The sequence below is a fragment of the Schistocerca serialis genome, chromosome 8 (genome assembly GCF_023864345.2).
Source record: "Schistocerca serialis cubense isolate TAMUIC-IGC-003099 chromosome 8, iqSchSeri2.2, whole genome shotgun sequence".
Classification (NCBI taxonomy): Eukaryota; Metazoa; Arthropoda; class Insecta; order Orthoptera; family Acrididae; genus Schistocerca; species Schistocerca serialis.
The window spans coordinates 273023619-273039404 of NC_064645.1; the positions used below are offsets into that span (position 1 = coordinate 273023619).

At 46.1% G+C, this 15786-nt stretch overlaps 1 protein-coding gene and 1 non-coding gene across 4 annotated transcripts in view; both read right to left on the minus strand.

Moving 5' to 3' along the window:
• LOC126416382 (uncharacterized) overlaps positions 1-15786 on the minus strand; it is an 822286-nt gene that overhangs the window by 172288 nt on the left and 634212 nt on the right. The window lies entirely within an intron of this gene.
• Positions 10952-11026, minus strand: Trnas-cga (transfer RNA serine (anticodon CGA)). The gene has a single exon. It is a non-coding gene; the product is annotated as a tRNA-Ser (tRNA).

Sequence of the window (15786 nt, forward strand, 5' to 3'; positions counted from 1 at the left end):
TGCACGACTGCAAATCCTACCCCTCCCCACTTCCCGCCCGCGCAAACAGAACGGTGGTTCCGTATATGATCAGGGTCGTCAGAAACATGGCGTCCGCTCCTGTGCTACCTAGGGATACTTAACTAATTAGCGCCACTTTATATACCATGTGGCAATTTGGTAATTGCATGCATTTCAAAACAAATCAGTGTCACTAGAACGCTATCTGCCGTACACTAGGGGGTGGTGTAGGATTTGGATTAGTATCTGGTGAACAAGAAGGCCAGCCCTCTTTCCTTTGAGTCGGCAGGGGATCATAATTTCTACCAGGACGGAGATTCGCACTGGCTAAACTTGAGCCATGCGTTGCGTTTTCGAACCCTGTATTTTCTCGTCTTCATCACAAAAAGTAAGTCACACGATTAGACTTGAACTTCCCATCGTTGAAGATGTCATTACAGACGGATGATAAGCTCGTATTTGGTTAGAAAGGGAAGGGAAATCAACTGTGTCCTTTTCAAAGAATCTGTCACGGAATCGGAGAAACGTTGGAGAACCTACATCTGGAATACTGAACCGGCATTTCAACTGCAATCTTCCCAAGTGCGGTCACCGCAAATACGCTGAGCTCCACTCGCAACCCAGAAAATAGGATTTTGCTAAACCTGCCGCACGTAGTGCATTCCCTTGCTGCGGTTACCTGCTGGAGCTATTATTGCAGCTTTCGAAATATGCGAGGGAGCTGGCGCGGCGACGTGCCGAAGCCGCCGTTTCGCTGTAAATTCACGGAAAAACGACGAGTCAGGTATATACTGTGTAAGCATTGCTGTTGCGTGTCCGGCGCTAGCAGCTCGCAGACCCTTCTCACTCCGGAGAATGAGCTCGCTGCGCTCACCGGCCTGGCGGGACACTTTTTATACTCCTCATCTGCATAATAACCGCTCCCCTCCGGGTATTTCCTTTACAGGTCAGAAATTCCAAAGAAGGCCGCTGTTAACTCGCTACTGGAAACAGAGTTACCTACTATGTGTCGCCACGCACTGCAGTCCGACGAAAGCTTTCGGTCTGGCACTACTTGTGCCAATGATTTTTCATTCGCTACGGGTTGTGCGGCATTTCTTCATCAAAACAATTTTGCGTATTTTTCCCGTTTCTACGATACGCAGATAACAATCCCGCACCGAAATGAATTTACATCTTTATTCCACAAATTTCGCGTCAATATGGACGTTCTTTTACCATGTACCCCTACGATAAAGATCACAGTTTGTTGATTAGGTGTTGATATTTGAAAGATAGCTAATGAGCAAATTAGTATTCCCGTCATGATGTATAATACGGAACGGCCTCCTATACAGTCGTCCGCAGCTCGTGGTCTAGTAGTTAGCGTTGCTGCCTCTGGATCGGGAGGTCCCGGATTCGATTCACGGTCACATCGGGGATTTTCTGCGCACGGGGACTGGGTGTTTGTGTTGTCACCACCATTCAGGAAAATGACGAGACTGGGCATTGAACAAGATTAGGAATTTGTACGTGTGCTCATAACCGCGCAGTTGAGCGCTCCACAAACCAAAAATCATTGTCATCAACCTATGCAATCTCTCGGTATCAAGTGCCTTCTTCCACGCACTGACTCACTCGATAATTGTGACACAGCGAAAACTCTGAAATTACGGAGAGTCGATAATGAAATGGTTTGTAGTACAATCTGTAATAAAAGGATATTTTAATCCCACTAACGAGGGCTAGTGCAGTGGATTGTTGAAATTCACAAGAATCCGATGGGAAAGACTTCTGTTGGCTGTTTCTATTAGATGGAAATGAGGATTTGGCGTCATTGGCCGGGAGGCCCCTTACGGGGCAGGTCCGGCCGACTTGGTGCAGGTCTTATTACATTCCACGTCACATTGGGCGACCTGCGCGCCGGATGGAGATGAAATGACGATGAAGACAATACAACACCCAGTCCCTGAGCGGAGAAAATCCCCGACCCCGCCGGGAATCGAACCCGGGCCCGTAGAACGGCAATCCGTCACGCTGACCACTTTTTCTTTTTGGCATTTTGTTCGTTATTGATCGTTGTGTTTGGTCGTTGCGGACGTCGCAAGACATCCTGTTCAAGTTCGGTGGTTGATCATTCCACTCAGTTTTTTATTACAGAGGCCAACCGGCTCTCTAACCGAACACGCTGAGCCACCGTGCCGGCATGTTTCTCATTTTGCTCTATATTGGTCGATGAATCTGTTCGTGGCGGACGTCCGATGACAGCCGTTCAGGTTCTTTGTTGATCCGTTCACTCAGTTTTTTATTACAGAGGGTAGCTAACCCTCTGACCGAGCACGCTGACCTACCGTGCTGCCAACACTCAGCTATCGGGGCAGACTTTCTATAAGATTCTTCCGCTAGACAATAATCGCAGCGTTTAGTAACTTCTCCAGTATGCGAAAAAAATCGGTAAAATGCGATTAGGTTCTTTCTAATATTTGTTTCATTGTCGTTGATATTTGGAGTTCTAAACACGCAACTTGCACCATGTTACACAAGTTGTACAGATGATGTTTAAAAATGTATACGGTCATACAAAGCACGCGGTACAGAGTTCCCTGAGTAAATACATTAGTTATATGTGTGTAGGTTAAAATTTCTTAGTAAATTCCAGAAGATTCTGTTCATTTTGCATTTTCTGATGTCGAGATACTGGTGGTACTAGTGGAAAAGTGATGCTTAACTTCGTTGGTCTCTTCTATGTTACTGACGTGCTGATCGCAGTACACCTCACGGGGAAAGAAAGGGTGATTTGAATCAGATTCCGATATCCGATCGCACGGACAGGTTGAGAAGTCTTTGACGCCTGTCCTGTAGAGGTGACAGGGAATTTTTCATTATGGAAATAAATCCTTAGCATTCACGTATCCTCAACTGCATTTTCAGGTCGTAAACCACGATCTCGCAGACGGGGCAGGTTGCACATTATAGTACTGATAGACTCCCTGCTGTCGTGGTTCTTACAATTCTTCTTTTAATGTGCCATATAGGCTCGCTGTACGTTGAGGAATGTGACCGGATGCATTGAAAACAGTGATAAACAAGTGCCTGTTTTATGTTGCATCCTTTGCGAGGAGGTCTTCATTTTGCTGATAACTTGAAAAGTTGGTACCGTTAGATAGTTCACGGAAGTTGTGTGTCATTACTGACTTACAGTTCATCTCGCTAGTTCGACACCTGAGGTAGGACTGAGCAGCACACCGGAGAAGTTCAAGGGCGAAGAGCCAAGATCACGTTCAGCCGCAGTGTCAATAGCGTGTTTGTGCCATCAGCCAACGAAAGCACGACACACATCCCGCGTTACACTCGCGCGAAGGTATTTTTAATGCAATCTAGGACCACGCGAGTCAATACTGACCCTACGACCTACCTCAGAAGATAGGCAAACCTACGTTTATTGCATTTGTAGATTTAGAGATAGCTTTTAACAGTATTGACTGTACTACATTCTTTGAAATTTTGATAGCAGCGGGGATAAAATACAGGTACCGATAGATTATTTACTACTTGTACAGAAACCAGACTGTAATTCTAACAACAAAATGAAAGTAAAGTAAAGCAGTAGTTGAGAAGGGAGTGAAACACGATGTTACTCAATCTGTACAACGAATAAGCAGTAAAGAAGAAAGGGAGAAATTTGGAAAGGCGATTAATGTTAAGGAAGAAGAAATTAAAACTTTCAGGTTTGCTGGTGACAATGTAATTCTGTCACAGACAGCATGGAAGAGCTCTCAAACGAAATGGGTACTGTCTTTAAAAACGATTATAAGATGAACATGTACAAAAGAACAGCAAGGGTAATGGAATGTACTCGAATTAAATTAGGCGATCGTGAAGGAGCTATTTTAAGAAATTTGACGCTAAAAGTAGTATATGACTTGAGCTACTTGGGCAGCAAAATAAAAGACCACAGCCGAAGTAGAGAGGATGTAGCATGCAGACTGCCAATAGCAAGAAAAAGAGGGATTTATTATCATTAAATATAATTTTAAGTGTTAGGTAATCTTTTATGAATGTGTTTATTTGGAGCGTAGTCGTGTACGCTACAGAAGAATGTTAGGTCGCGTAACTAGAAAGGAAGTAATGAATCGATTTGGCGAAGAAAGAAATTTATGGCACAACACGGCTAAAAGAGCGCATCGGTTGATTGGATACATGGCTAGTTCATACGGATGTAGTGTGCAGTACTTAGGCAGAGGTGAACAGACTTGTACAGGATACACTTAAGTGAAGCGTTCCTCCAAACCGGGCTTCGGACTGAGGACCACAACAACAAAATCAACATAGTCACAAGGGTAACAGGTAGAGTAATTTCTGAGAGCATTTATAGAGTAACTTTGAGAGTATTTCTCTTGGAGTATATCAGCGGTCTCCATGTAATATTTTAAAATTAAAAACCGCAATAAAATATTTATTGCGTAATGGTAGCTGATTTCGGTCAAAATGTGATTATCTTGACACCACATTACATCATGATGGCAGGCGGTGGTGACGAACGTCAACTACACAACTGGCCAGTAGTGTAGTTAAAATTGCTACACCAAGAAGAAATGCAGATGATAAACGGGTATTCATTGGACAAGTATATTATACTAGAACTGACATGTGATTACATTTTCACGCAATTTGGGTGCATAGATCCTGAGAAATCAGTACCTAGAACAACCACCCCTGGCCGTAATAACGGCCTTGATACGCCTGGGCATTGAGTCAAACAGAGCTTGGATGCCGTGTACAGGTACAGCTGCCCATGCAGCTTCAACACGATACCACAGTTCATCAAGAGTAGTGACTGGGGTATTGTGACGAGCCAGTTGCTCGGCCACCATTGACGTGACGTTTTCAATTGGTGAGAGATCTGGAGAATGTGCTGGCCAGGGCAGCAGTCGAACATTTTCTGTATACAGAAAGTCCCGTACACGACCTGAAACATGCGGTCGTGCATTATCCTGCTGAAATGTAGGGTTTCGCAGGGATCGAATGAAGGGTAGAGCCACGGGTCGTAACACATCTGAAATGTAACGTCCACTGTTCAAAGTGCCGTCAATGCGAACAAGAGGTGACCAAGACGTGTAACCAATGACACACCATACCATCACGCCGGGTGATACGCCAGTATGGCGATGACGAATACACGCTTCCAATGTGCGTTCACCGCCATGTCGCCAAACACGGATGCGACCATCATGATGCTGCAACAGAGCCTGGATTCATCCGAAAAAATGACGTTTTGCCGTTCGTGCACCCAGGTTCGTCGTTGAGTACACCTGTCTGTGATGCAGCGTCAAGGGTAACCGTAGTCATGGTCTCCGAGCTGATAGTCCATGCTGCTGCAAACGTCGTCGAACTGTTCGTGCAGATGGTTATTGTCTTGCAAACGTCCCCATCTGTTGCCTCAGGGATCGAGACGTGGCTGCACGATCCGTTACAGCCATGCGGATAAGATGCCTGTCATCTCGACCGCCGTTGAGATCCAGCACGGCGTTCCGTATTACCCTCCTGAACCCACCGATTCCATATTCTGCTAACAGCCATTGGATCTCGACCAACGCGAGCAGCAATGTCGCGATACGATAAACTACAATCGCGATAGGCTAGTCCGACCTTTATCAAAGTCGGAAACGTCATGGTACGCATTTCTCCTCCTTACACGAGGTATCACAACAACGTTTCACCAGGCAACGCCGGTCAACTGCTGTTTGTGTATGAGAAATCGGTTGGAAACTTTCCTCATGTCAGCACGGTGTAGGTGTCGCCACCGGCGCCAACCTTGTGTGGATGCTCTGAAAAGCTAATCATCTGCATATCACAGCATCTTCTTCCTGTCGGTTAAATTTCGCGTCTGTAGCACGTCATCTTCGCGGTGTAGCAATTTTAATGGCTAGTAGTGTAGTACATCGGCACCGCCTGCCATCATGGTGTAAAATGGTCTCAAGGTGATCACATTTTGACAGAAACCGGTTACCATTGTCGATAAATATTTTATTGCCATCAAGACTGGAGTCGTTGTCCGGTATTCGGGCCAAATGTGATTATCACGAGCCTGGCCGATGGCACGTCAGTCGAATGAAATGTTTTCTCAGGCCAGACCTGCGGTATGTCGGTCGGGTGGGACCGTTGAAACGTAGAGCGTAGGTTAGGGGGTTAATTCAGTTTTAAAATAATAGATACTCGTAGAAGTCTACGCGGATAAGAGAAATTCTACACACACTCGCACCGTATCAGAAAGTCGCTAATCCACAAACGCAATCGCATCTGTAAGTCTTTCACCTGCACCTGCGATTATTAAAGTTTTGTGAAGCTCTTGGGGCATGCCTGAAATTATTTGTAAGTCGGTCGATGAACCTCCGTCCTAGATGACATCATGCGGCCCCCCTGCGGCAGACAGTACACGCCTAGCAAAAGGCGAGATGCATCTGCAGTGCCTGCCGTCCTTTGAGACACGCGTGACGACGCTGCCGAGGTCTGTTAAGCGGCGTCACGCAGCCGGTCGCTGACAGCCGATAATGGATGGACGGAGAGCGACGGCTGGGCGTCCCGTCCTGTAGGCGCGCCACCCCGCCGTACCGTGTCCGATTTCTGCCAGAGAAACTCTCGGGGGAGCACTTTCATCCAGGGACCTCGCGTCTCACCTTACACACCGGGCGACCACCTACCGCCTCCTATTCGAGCTTTCTGTGCCCGCCTCGTTTCACGTGTCACCAATGCAGAGAAAATACAACACCAACTATCCGGGCACAGAACGCTACTAGAATTTCCACACTTTTATGGCCGTCGAGTTCGACATCTGCAAATCATTGTTATGTGCTTGCCTGGGAAAACGTGGTCTTCCATGGAAGGGAGATACCAGACCGGTTTTCGCCGGAGGAAACCTCAGTGGGTTTAATCCGTCCTCGAAGGAGGTACATTTCGGAATTCTCGTTCGACAGATACTTCTGCTTCTCAATCTAGGGCCCTTACTAGGTAGGGCTGATAGTGGAAAAAGAGAAGATCCGAAGAAGAGCAACGCGTTTCGTCACAAATTGGTTTAGTATGCATGAAAGCGTCACGGACATGCGCATTCGGCTCCTAGAATTTCTCTCCATACTAAGTATCACGTCGCAGCCCCTGACGGACTAATATAGAAGGGAGTACAGGGCAGCGCTGCAACCTTCTGCAGGCTTTAATATCGCAAAGTTTAATATCAGTTGTACTCCAGAATCATGTTGCAATTGACTTCGCTTAATGTCATAACTAAGGTTACGAAACCGTTTGTGCTTTTTAAATAAAAGTAACCACACAGCTGCAGGGGTGTTCGTTACTCAACACGAAGTTGTTTAGCTGTGAATATCCGTTAAATGAACTTTTGTGTCCAAGACTGCCTAGTCCGGTAGAGAGAGGCTTCGTGCACTACGATGTGGTTTACTGTTACATTCCGGCAGCATCGACGCTAGCTCAGTCAACTAACGTATTGCTACATACAGTATAAGTTACGAAAAGACAATGACGGTTGTGCCGGACGAAAATACACTCGCGGTGCAGTAGTGGTTTCTTTAGTTTGCTTCGGTTGGAGATCGACTGGGACTGCTGTTGTTGTCGTCTTCAGTCCAGAGACTGGTCTGATGCAGCTCTCCATGCTACTCTACCCTGTGCAATCTCCTTCATCTCCCAGTACCTACTGAAACCACCATCCTTCTGAATCTGCTTAGTGTATTCATCTCTTAGTCTCCCTCTACAATTTTTAGCCTCCAAGCTGCACTCCAGTACTAAATTGGTCATCCCTTCATGCCTCAGAACATGTCCTACCAACCGATCCCTTCTTTAGTCAAGTTGAGCCACAAATTTCTCTTCTTCCAAATTCTATTCAGTATCTCCTCAGTACCTCTTCAGCATTCTTCTGTAGCATCACATTTCGAAAGTCATTATTTTCATCATGGCAGCGACAACAGCAACCGTTACAAATTGTTTCGAATGAAAAACAGCCCATAGTTGGACTAAATTACATTTATTTTAAACCTTGACCATGGTTTCTGCTATAATAATATAGCCTTCTTCAGAAGTCACAGACACTAATAAATGAAAATGTCAGTCCTGCGGCTGAGTCAAGACCAAAAAAATAACTTCAACAGACATAAGCCTGTTTCGAACATAAGTAAAATTGACAAACTGCCTATTGGCTTCTGTCTCGGGTTCTTCGGCCGACGTTCATCTAATGATTTTTCTGACGTTTCGCCAGCACGAGTGGCTGGCAGTGTCAAAGCTTCACCCTCCATTGCCGGTGGCGGCAATGGAGGGTGAAGCTTTGACAATGCCAGCCACTCGTGCTGGCGAAACGTCAGAAAAATCATTAGGTGAACGTCAGCCGAAGAACCCGAGACAGAAGCCAATAGGCAGTTTGCCAACAAGTGGCCACGAAAGCCTTAACAATTTTGTATAAGTAAAATTACATATGTAATCTGTTCACACCTAAAGCAGTGTCAGAATACGTGAGGGCAGCTCATGCATTTGTGTGCAGATGCATTTTGGACATGAAGTGTATATTTTTGTGTTATACGAATGTGAAAAAAGGCAAAAAATGTTTCGTTTAGCTTATGCATTGTACGAACCTATTCCTCACATAGAAATTGCCACGTAGCTGAAATATACTAATTGTGTAAGACATATCGACCTTCACCTAGTTATTCTAGACAGGTAAAGGAACAAAGGGATGACGTAATGGTTGACATATGTGGTTGCAGTTTTAAGACTTTCTCCACTAGGATCATCTTCAAGTTAAATAAGACCCGGACATAATTCACTAACCCAAATCTTAACTATGTAAATGGAGTAATCTCCTTATAAATCTTCATTAGTTTTGGACGAAGTTCAGCTGCTGGTGTCTACAACATGCAATTTTGTCACTTCAAATATTTCATTTCATCCATTAGAAGAAATCCATACGAACATAATGGGTGGCTAGGAGCCTCAAACAAACCGTGTTTACAGACTCCGATCCAACAGAAGAGAAACATGCAGCATAATAAGTGAAACGCGCATTCCCAAAATTTTCACAGTAAAGACTGAAGTGCAACAGTGTTGCAGTCTACACAATTATTCTTAAAATGAGTCTGTTTGTGAAGGTAGTCATAAGTTTCAATTAAAGCCTTAAAATAAAGTTACGTGATAGTTTTTTGTTTATTAGCAGGTGCATATATCTAGCAGATACATGTCTACAACTGTGGTACACATTGAGAACACAGCGACACAGTACCCTGGGACGCCGCTAGAGTAGGAGTAGTTAAAATAAAATGGTGTTGCCCATCCTCAATTTATCAATGGAGTTTAACTATTCTACCAGTGTGCTACGGTACTGTATAATGGTTGTAAACAAACAAAATATTAATTAGGTAACTTTATTTTCGAGGTGATACTTAACGTTTTATGACAATTTCTCGCATTGTCATGTAAATACGAAAAATTTTATAATTTATTAAATAAAATTTTGAAAAAAAAAACTAAGTAAGTGCGGAAAAGTACTAATGCAAAGGTCTGGGTTTCAGTTTCAGTTCAAAGGTTGGGCGGAGGCATGGGCATTCCACCTGGAGCAAAACCATTCCTAATGAAAATTGAACTCCTAACGAAATCTTGAACTCTGCTCCGGACGCTTTCATCGAGGTGTCTGAATGTCTGCGGTGGAGAAATGGCACCCAATTCGAACTCATCCCAGAGGTGTTCAGTTAGCATCAGGTCGAGACTCTTGAACAGGCCAGTCCATTTAAGGAATGTTGTGTCCACCAACCACTGCCTCACACATGCTGCTTTACGATAGGGCGTATTGTCGTGCTGATACAAAGAATAATCGCCCTCAAACTCCTTCTCTACATACGCATTACACAACTCTGTAAAGTGTATTGATGTCCTTCAGCACTGAGCGTTTTCTTAAGCGCAATACGGAGACCACGCCCTAACCACGAGAAAGACGGTCATACCGTAGCACAACTTCCTCCGTACTTCAGCGTTGACACTACACACGACGGCAGGTAACGTTCTCAAGCTCAAAACAGGATACAGCGTTATTCATCGCTCCAAATCACTCGTTTCCAATCATCCACTATTAAGTGTCGTCGCCCTTTCACCACCTCAAGTGTCGTTTTGCACTGACTGAGGAAATTTGTGGCTTATGGGCAGTTGCTCGACTATAGTCCACCGTTCTTCCCTCAGCACTGTCATTGTACTAGTGCACTGCCGGTAGCATTTAAGAATTCACAGGCGACTTTTTACTATCACGCTCCGCAATGCTCGACGGTCCCTGTCCAGCAGTATATGACTTCTGATCGATCTAGGCTTAGCTGTGGGCCATTCTTCGAGTTTCCACTTAAGAATTACATCAGTCGACTTTGGGCAGCCTTAGGAGGATTGAAGTGTCCCCGACGGATTTGTTACTCAGGTGCCAACCAATTGGTAGTCCCCGTTCGAAGTCACTGATCTCTCTCGATCGACCGGATCTGGTGTTAGCGCTTCTCTGCTGACAACACAGTACTCCGCGCCTCATTTTATACCGCGAGTCCGGCAGTCGTGACATCTAGTGGCCAATTCTGCATTACGTAAGCGTGTCCGGACACGTTTGACCACATAGCGTGGTGTAGAAGAGGGTAAGTTATTGACTGACTCTTTGTGGCACATACGCTCACCGAGTACCATGAGTAAACCTTTCTGTGATGCATAGCGCCTCTTGTAGCGACTGCTTTTGGAGTTTGTTGAGCATCTTCGTAACGCAGTCGTCCTGGCCAAACGGTCCCGAAATCAAACGCATTATTGGTTCTTCCCTATATCTTCCATTAATCTTAACAATACTGTCACAATTTGCATAACGCGTAACACGGTAAGGAGGAGGGCACTTTATGCCCGCCACAAAATAAAATAAAAAAAACAAGTTTCGTGAATGAAACTTCCTGGCAGATTAAAACTGTGTGCCGGACCGAGACTCGAACTCGGGACCTTTGCCTTTCGCGGGCAAGTGCTCTACCAACTGAGCTACCCAACCACGACTCACGCTCCGTCCTCACAGCTTTAATTCCAAACTTCACAGAAGCTCTCCTGAGAGTTGGTAGAGCACTTTCCCGCGAAAGGCAAAGGTCCCAAGTTCGAGTCCCGGTCCGGCACACAGTTTTAATCCGCCAGGAAGTTTCATATCAGCGCACACTCCGCTGTAGAGTGAAAATTTCATTCAAAGTTTCGTGAATGTTGTTCACTTTTATTAACAACATACTTTTTAAAAATATATTGATATGTAAGAGGAGTCTTGAACCTGAAAATATGAGTGAACAGTTGTTGTAAAAAAGCAACATCCACTACTAAGACTTAAATTTTTGGGTTAAGTATGACTGGGAAACGAATACAATTACGGAATCTGGTAAAAGAAATAATTAAAAACCTATTTTTTATTCTATAGAACAAAACACATGATTAAATTACAACATTTGCAAAAGGTAGGCATAAAGTACACCCCAACCCCACCCACCTTGGTACTGCCAGGGTTAATCCTACTTGTTAAGCGTTCCAGACTGATGGCCAGTATTCAAGAATCGGTCCGGCAAGTGTGTGGTAAGTTGTTTGTTTCTGGGATGAATTACATTTTCTTAATTTTACCTCAATGAATCGCATCCTGGCATCTTCATCGTGCCTTTTGGAGTATAAACACTGCTGAAGCAGGCTAAAAATAGTTTTAGCACGCCAAGGTTGGAACGGTGCAAAACATAGCATACAGTTCAAATAGCTCTGAGCACTATGCGACTTAACTTCTGAGGTCATCAGTCGCCTAGAACTTAGAACTAAATAAACCTAACTTACCTAAGGACATCACACACATCCATACCCGAGGCAGGATTGGAACCTACGACCGTAGCAGCAGTGCGGTTCCGGACTGAAGCGCCTAGAACCGCTCGGCCACATCGGCCGGCTAGCATACAGTGTGTGTGTGTGTGTGTGTGTGTGTGTGTGTTTTGTGGCGAAAGTGCGGTTGTATTTGATAGTCAGGAGCCCGCTGTGGCGCAGTTAACAAGTGGTCCCACATTACGTCAGACACGTACCCCGGGGCAGGCAGCCAGGCAAACGAGACACTTAGTTAGCAATTCAGGAGGCCGGCGACGCAGCGCGCAGCTGCAATAGCGCCCCGGCTGGCCTCTGATCCCTCACATTCCTAGCGAGAGAAACGTGCCGGGTCCCGATCGCCGCCCCTGTCAATTTGCAGCGCCGTCTCTATAACGCGGAAGCACAGCTCCAATCAGCACTCGCTGCTCCCTGATAGGGGGCGTGGCCGAACGGCCGCGCTCGCCGATCGGAAGCGGACCTTCGAACTTCTGGCACTTTCTCCGCCGTTTCACCCGAGTGCGCGTCAGCACCCAGAAATTCGGTCGCGACAACTCATACCTGCAGTGATGAAGTCCGACATCGTCACGATGAAGGTATATGCGATGACGATGCTTGAAGTTATAATGTTTATACCAGTCTCTGGCAGGGAGGGTTTTTGATTTGATTTGATTAACACTTCTAGTCAGTAATGATCATCCCTAAGATCACCCTACAAGACAGAGAAACAATACGAACACAATTATAAGCGAAAGTAGCGCACCACAGTTAGCAATATTAGCAACAATATCTAGGAACAAAGTGAGAAGAAAGGCAACCTGTAACACAGGTTTGTTACCGTATGACGATATAACAATGTTTCCAATGTTGTAGTCCTTTCACGTTGTAGGTAGACATTATTGCTGATAGTTTCTTATTATGTTACATAGTTTTCATATACACTATCTGATCAACATTATCCGGACACCCGTATGTAATACGGAATTGCTATTTATATGTCACGAGAGGCGCATCTGCCATTACACATTGAAGCGCAATTTTTTTTTTTTTTTGTTATTTCTGTTCTGCCTTACGCCAGGTCTTGTCATGCGGGAAGCCTCGTCAGACAGGTCCATCGCATGAGCGTCTAGGGAAGTGATTCCAGTGGTGGTTTCCCGTTGCCTTCCACTGGTGGTGATGAAAGTATAATGAGGACAACACAACACCCAGTCCCTGAGCGGAGAAAATCTCCGACCCAGGGGGGTATCGAAACCGGGTCCCTTGGCGTGACAGACCGCCGCGCTGACCACTCAGCTATCGGGGCGGACTGAAGCGCTAAAGAAACTGCTATAAGCATGCGTATTCAAATACAGAGATATGTAAACAGGCAGAATACGGCGCTGCGGTCGGCAACGCCAAATACGACAACAAGTGTCTGGTGCAGTTTTTAGATCGGCTACTACCGCTGCAATGGAAGGTTATCAAGAGTTAAGTGAATTAGAACGTGGTGTTATAGTCGGCGCACGAGCGATGGGACACAGCGTTTCCGAGGTAGCGATGAAGTGGGGTTTTTCAAAAGAAATGGTTCAAACGGCTCTGAGCACTATGGGACTCAACTGCTGAGGTCATTAGTCCCCTAGAACTTAGAACTAGTTAAACCTAACTAACCTAAGGACATCACAAACATCCATGCCCGAGGCAGGATTCGAACCTGCGACCGTAGCGGTCTTGCGGTTCCAGACTGCAGCGCCTTTAACCGCACGGCCACTTCGGCCGGCTCTTGGGTTTTTCACGTACGACCAAAAAAGGGTTAAAATGTGTGTGAAATCTTATGGGACTTAACTGCTAAGGTCATCAGTCCCTAAGCTTAAACACTACTTAACCTAAATTATCCTAAGGACAAACACATCCATGCCCGAGGGAGGACTCGAACCTCCGCCGGGACCAGCCGCACAGTCCATGACTGCAGCGCCTCTAGACCGCTCGGCTAATCCCGCGAGGCCCGTACGACCATTTCACGAGTGCACCGTGAATATCGGGATCCGGTATCCGACATCTCTGCGGCCGGAAAAAGTACCCTTGATGACTGCACGACACAAAGCTTTACGCCTCGCCTGGGGCCGTCAACACTGACATTGGACTGTTGATGACTGGAAACAAGACGAGTCTCCTTTCAGACTGTATCGAGCGGATGGAAGTGTACGGTTGGAGACAACCTCATGAGTCCATGGACCCTGCCTGTCAGCACTGCACTACCCAAGCTGGTGGAGGCTCTGTAATGGTGCGGCGTCTGTGCAGTTGGAGTGATAGGGGACCCCTGATACGTCTAGATACGACTCTTGACAGGTGAGATGTACGCAAGCATCCTGTCTCATTACATGCATCCATTCACGTCCATTGTGCATTCGTACGGAATTGGATAATTTCAGCAGGACAATGCGACACCCCCACTCGTCCAGAATCGCTACAGAGTGGCTCTAGGAACACTCTTCTGAGTTTAAACACTTACGCTGGCCACCAAACTCCCCAGACAATAACATTACTGAGCATATCTGAGGTGCCTTGGAACGTGCTGCTGAGGAGAGATCTCCGCCCCGTCGTACGAATTTATGGGCAGCCTTGCAGGACTCATGGTGTCAGTCCCCCCCAGCACTACTTCAGATATTAGTCGAGTCCGTGCCACGTCGTGTTGCGGCACTTTAGCGTGCTCGAGGGGGCCCGTGACGATATTAGGCAGGTATACGAGTTTCTTGGCTCTTCAGTGTAAAAGGAGGCGGGGAGTATCCTGCTGTCGGTAGTATAACAGTATAAAGAATCGCTCAGGAGAGCGCAGTGGACTGGTCATTGGATGTCATCTCAGTAAGAAATACTGCAGGAACATTTTAAGCGTTCTAGAGCTGCCGAAGTCGACTTTTGGTGATGTTAGTGTGAAGTGGAAACACGAAGGAACAATCACAACTACACCTAGACCAGGCACGCCCCGTATACTGACGGACACGGACCGTAGAACATTACGGAAACTGGTGTAAAAAGTCGCATGATGTCAGCCGCAGGCATCACTCGTGGGCTTCAGTGCGGTATCAGCAGTCAAAGAAGCACAATGACTGTTCGTCAAAAGGGTTGGGGTACAATGAACGAGCAGCTACTCATAACCCGTACATTTCGGTACTCAGTGCTAAGCGACGAAGTGGTGTAAAAAGAGTAACGCCACCGAACAGTGGGTGATTGGAAATGAGTGTTTTGGAGTGATGAATCACGCTATAGCGTGTGGCAATCAGATCGAACGGTGGGAGTTCGGGAATGTCTGGAGAGCGTCACCGGCCATCACGTATAGCGTTAACAGTGAACTATGAAGGAGGTGGTGTTGCGGTATGGAGGTGTTTCTCGAGGTTAAGGATGGTCCCCGCACTACTCTAAACGCGGAAGGATTTGAACACATTTTACAGCAGTGTGCCGGCCATAGTGCCCGAGCGGTTCTAGGCGCTTAAGTCCGGAACCGCGCTGCTTTTACGGTCACAGGTTCGAATCCTGCCTCGGGCATGGATGTGTGTGATGTCCTTAGGTTAGTTAGGTTCAAGTAGTTCCAAGTCTAGGGGACTGATGACCTCAGAAGTTAAGTCCCATAGTGCTTAGAGCCATTTGAACAGCACTGTGTCCTGCGTGTTATAGAGGAGAAGTTCGGAGACGATGACTGTACCAGCATAAAAATGGACCGCGTCATAAAGTAGCACCTCTGAAGCATTGGTTTCAAAGACAATAACATTCCTAAAATCGACCGATCGACCGACCTGCCCAGAGTCCCCATGTGAACCTAGTGGAACACCTTTGGAAAGAATCAGAACGTCAGAATGTCCACTAATACGTATGTGGATACAATTTGATCAGAGAGAGTACTTGCGAGCGCTTAGACCGAATTTCGGTACGCAGTAAGTAGGGTGGAATCCGTCAGGGTGGTCA